At 34.1% G+C, this 4792-nt stretch overlaps 1 long non-coding RNA gene across 1 annotated transcript; it reads right to left on the reverse strand.

Moving 5' to 3' along the window:
* Positions 1-3052: 3052 nt before the first annotated feature.
* On the reverse strand, positions 3053-3798 carry LOC131599376 (uncharacterized). The gene is made up of 3 exons (XR_009282729.1): positions 3548-3798; positions 3244-3337; positions 3053-3137 (listed from the first exon to the last, which is right to left on the reverse strand). It is a non-coding gene; the product is annotated as an uncharacterized LOC131599376 (long non-coding RNA).
* Positions 3799-4792: the final 994 nt, after the last annotated feature.

The raw sequence follows: 4792 nt of genomic DNA on the forward strand, positions 1-4792 counted from the left end.
AAGCACTCTCAATCCAGCAGTCAGAGTCTGGAACCTTGAAAACATTGCTTCAATGTTCTCATCTTCCTCCATCTTGAATGCTTCATATTTCTGGATTAGAGCTAAAGCCTTTGTCTCCTTTACTTGAGCATTTCCCTCATGAGTCATCTTTAGAGATTCAAAGATATCATGAGTTGCTTCTCTGTTTGTTATCTTCTCAAACTCATCACGAGAGATAGCATTTAACAATATGGTCCTTGACTTGTGATGATTCTTGAACTCTTTATTTTGGTCATCACTCATAGCTTGTCTTGTAATCTTGACTCCACGATTGTTTACAGGATGTCTAAAACCTTCCAACACTAAGTCCCATAAGTCACCATCTTGACAAAGAAAGTAACTTTCAAGTTTATCCTTCCAATACTCAAAGTTTTCACCATCAAAGACTGGTGGTCTATTGTAACCATTGAAGCTACTGCTTCCATTGTTACCAGTGTTGTTTTGCTCAGGAGGAGGAGTAGATGAAGTTGTTTCAACCATTTTGATTTTGTGTTTTTCTCCCTGAATCTTTTGTCTAACATGGTTAAGTGTTTGCACCTAGAACCGGCGCTATGATGCAAATTGAAGGAGTGAAAAAAACTTAGAAAGGGGGGATTGAATAAGTGTAACTTCTCAAAATGGTAGATAAAAATAAAGAACACAATTATTTTTATCCTGGTTCGTTGTTAACTAAACTACTCCAGTCGACCCCTGACAAGGTGATTTACCTCAACTGAGGATTTAATCCACTAATCAAACTGATTACAATGGTTCTCCACTTAGATACCCTCTAAGTCTTCTAGAGTTTACAGATCACAACTTGATCACTCTAGAAATCCTTTTACAATCAATGTAAAATAAATTGTTACAAGAGTATAACTTGCTTCTAATAAAGCTGTAATCACAAAGTGATATTTCTCTCAAGTTCTAGTTCTTAACACTAACTAAAATATTACAAAGTTGTGAGGTTGAAGATGAAGTTCTTCTTTTGAATTTCAGTTTGACAGCGTTTCGGTGTATTTGCGCAAGAGTATTGTACGCTGCTTCTGAATGGAACTTCTATATATAGGTGTCATACCCCAATTTTTGACCTAAGATACCACCTCATATCATTTGCATATGCATCATTTGCATCTCTAACAAATTGCATAGCTTGTGTTTGTTACTTGTGACTCAGCAGGATTTAATCAGGAAATCACTCATCAGTACAAGTAATAATCAATTAGGGTTTTGTTCTCCCTTCATTTCAAATGAATCATCTTCATCAACAATCAACATTTGGTCCTCAGAGATTCATTTCAACAAACTCAACAGCTTTGAATCGACTGAATTAGGGTTTTGACTGAAGACAGCATGCTCTTGACTTTTGCTCAGGGTTTGACCTAATGACTTGGGACATGACCTCAAGACCCCAAGTGCATCATTTTGACCTAATCCATTGGTTCAGAACATCTCCTATACAAAGATTGATCAGACAAATCCTCAGATCAGGTTTTTGAATTATCAGGGACTGAAATCAGGGATCACATCTGGGAAACCCTAAAAATCCCCAGGAAGTCACTCAAAGGTTTCAATCATCCTCAAACAAAGTGCGCCATTTCCATTTGTGTGATTCAAGAGTTTTGATTGAAATCTATTTCAAGATTTTGGCCTATGGATTCGTCATGGTAAAGAAAATTGTTTCTTATGGATTATTTGGAAGATGATACAAGTTTGAAACAATTCAGGAAAAATTGCAAGAAATATCTTTTAGTCTATTTGTTGAAAGATTATTTTCAAGTATGGTTCTAAGACCATGAATTCAATAATTTCAAGTTCAATATTATTTCAAAGATCCATGATGGCAAGAACATGTCTCAAGGCCTAAAATTCAAAGGATTTCCTATTATTTTCTATTCAAAAGGAATTGAATTTCTAAGTTCAAGTTCATTCAAGAAAATTCAAAACTTCATTACTTCAAGGATATTCTACCAATTCCTTTCAAAAAGGGTTCATTCAAATTTTCAACATTCAAAAGGAATTCAAATTTCATTCAAGATCATTCAAAAATATTCAAACTTCATACTTGAATAACAATTTCACTCAAGAATATTGGAATTTCATGATTGAATAATAATTTCATTCAAGTTCTAAAAGAAGTTCAAGCATTTACATGGAACAAATGAATTACAAAGGAACTTTATCTAAAATTCAAGAATTACAAAATTCCATTCATTTGCAAGAATACAAAGTTTCATTCATACAAAGTTGGAATTACAAGGAAAAGAAAAAAATAAAACTTCAAATGCAATTCTTGAATTCTTCAAGTCTTCATTCTTCAAGATCAAGTTTCTTCATTCTTTCTTCAAAGAATACTCATGTCACATGAAAAAAAGAAACAAAAAGAGGGGTGAGATTAGCAAAGGTTCAACAAAATAATTCAATAAGAATAAGTCAAAAAAAAGAGAAAAGAATCAAAGAGATATTTTTCATGCCACTTGCAAGAGAAAAATCTCATAAAGAATATTCTTATTCTTATCTTGCAATGATGAAGAATATATTCTTATTCTTATTCTTGCAAAGATGAAGAATATATGCTTATTCTTATTCTTGCCATGATTGAAACTTGCTAATCAAGATTACCAATTGCCAAACACATCCTAAGCTTTTCCTATAAATAGAAGTGTTCTCTTCATTGCAAAGACACAAAAAAGCAACCTTAACTACTTGCTTTCTCACTTCTCTCATAATTTTAAAGTTTCTTAGTTCCAAAGTAAGGAAGGAGGAGAAGGTAGTTCTTCATACCTTACTTGAAGATATTCATCTTCAAGCTTCCAACCACTTGAAGTTGAACTTCAAGTCTCCCACAATCCAAAGAGAGGTGGTGTCATCTTCATCAAAAAAGCCTACAACAATTTCAAAAAAAAAGGTTGTTAGTAACAACAATTCAAAGTTGTTAGTAACAAACTCAAAGTTGTTAGTAACAAGCTCAAAATTGTTCTTCAATAACACCACCCGAATTTCCAGAAAAAAAGAAAAGAGATTCAAAACCATACCTCTAGTTGCAGCCCCGTATCAACGCATCAATCATCCTCATCATCCAACTTTCATCTTCATACCACCTTCAATCAACAAACTTTCTGCAACAATTCAAAAACAGCAGCAGAACAACAATTAATCCAACAACTCAGAACAACATCGATAACAACAGTTCGGTTTCATAAGCAAGAAGGATCAAAGTCATACCTCGGCCATAAATCCGGCAAAAAACCTCTTTGCCGCAGGTAAGTTCTTTCTACTTCCACTCTTATATCACTCACTGCCAATTGATGCTGTAACTCTACAAATATTCAGACACTATAAGATTAGGAAATAGAATATAATCGGTAAGCTATCACTGCTACATCACATATCACAGAATAGAGTTAAAATTTGAAACAACAAAGATTAAAAATTACTCAGATTTTTTGCCCCTGTTCATAAGCATGGTAAAATCAAGTTGAAATAGGATTAAGGTTATCCTTGTAAGTTTGACATATTCTGTCAATACCTATGAGAACTCCTCCCACGGCTGCCGTAGATCTTCTTTTCGGTAGTTGCTGTTATTGTTCTTCATAAACTCAGAGAAAGCCGAGAGCGGCACCGAGAGGTTGTTGTCATTGTTTGTTCACAGTGAGTAACCGAGAAAGATGAATGAGCGATTATTGAGCTATCATTAAAAAGAAAACAAAAACGAAATTTGGGAAGAAACATACCTGAGTTCTTCAAGCTCATTCCATGGCCGCTGAAAACTCGAAGCTGTTGTTGTTGCTGTTCACGGCGAGAGCGAATGAGAGAGTGAGCAAAACCGAGAGAGGGTGCTTCGTTGTTGTTGTTGCTGTTCACGACTGTGAGCTCCAGAGAGAGAGCATGAACCGGGTGAGAATCGTTGTTGTTGTTGTTCACACAGAGAAGGAACGATCGAGAGAGAAGAGAGTTTTTTTTTCTCTGGTTTTGTTTTGTTGTGAGAAGGAACGAGAAAGAGAGAAGGAGGCGCTGCCTCTCTTCACGATTTAGGGTTCTCAAACCCAACCCAGCAGTTTGTGACATGAGTTGGGCGGATCCGGGTCACCCTGACCCGACCCGGTCCGGCCCAGTTTTTTTTCTATCTTTCAGCTTTAATTTAATTGGGCCATGCACCTCCTTTCAGATTTTAAACCCCCCTGGCCCATTCAATTAAGTTTTTTAACTAATTCTCTTTTAACTTTTTTTTTTCTTTCTAAATATTTTCATGAGATTAAGTATTTTAATTTAATATAGGATTTAGTTTTGATTTTCTAATCCTTATTAAAAATGACAAAAAAATATGTTTTAAGATTAAAAGTTTTCTTTTAATATTTTCATATGTTTATAAGTGTGTTTTATTCTAATTCTTATTAAAAATGCCAAAAATATATTAGATGCATATTTAATTTTATGTTTTCTAATTATTTTCTTCCTTCATGAAAAATCACAAAAAAAAAAATGTCTTTTCTTAGATTAATTTCATTTGAATTTGATATTTTCCATATTATTTTTGTGTAGTTAATCATGTAAATTTTATTTGAATTACTGTTGCACATTACTTGAGTTTTCTAACTTCATTCGAGACTTCGAGATTATTTCTCTGTTGTTCTCTGTTTTGTCTGTTTGTTTGGTCTTCCATTTGCTGTAGAATTCCATAAACAATTACTGGATGATCATGGAATGCTGAAAGCTGTGAGCTTATTCGACGTTCTTTTCTGCTGGTGAGGATGCTTAACATCTGTTGAAATCC

Source organism: Vicia villosa, linkage group LG4 (assembly GCF_029867415.1).
Source record: "Vicia villosa cultivar HV-30 ecotype Madison, WI linkage group LG4, Vvil1.0, whole genome shotgun sequence".
NCBI lineage: Eukaryota > Viridiplantae > Streptophyta > Magnoliopsida > Fabales > Fabaceae > Vicia > Vicia villosa.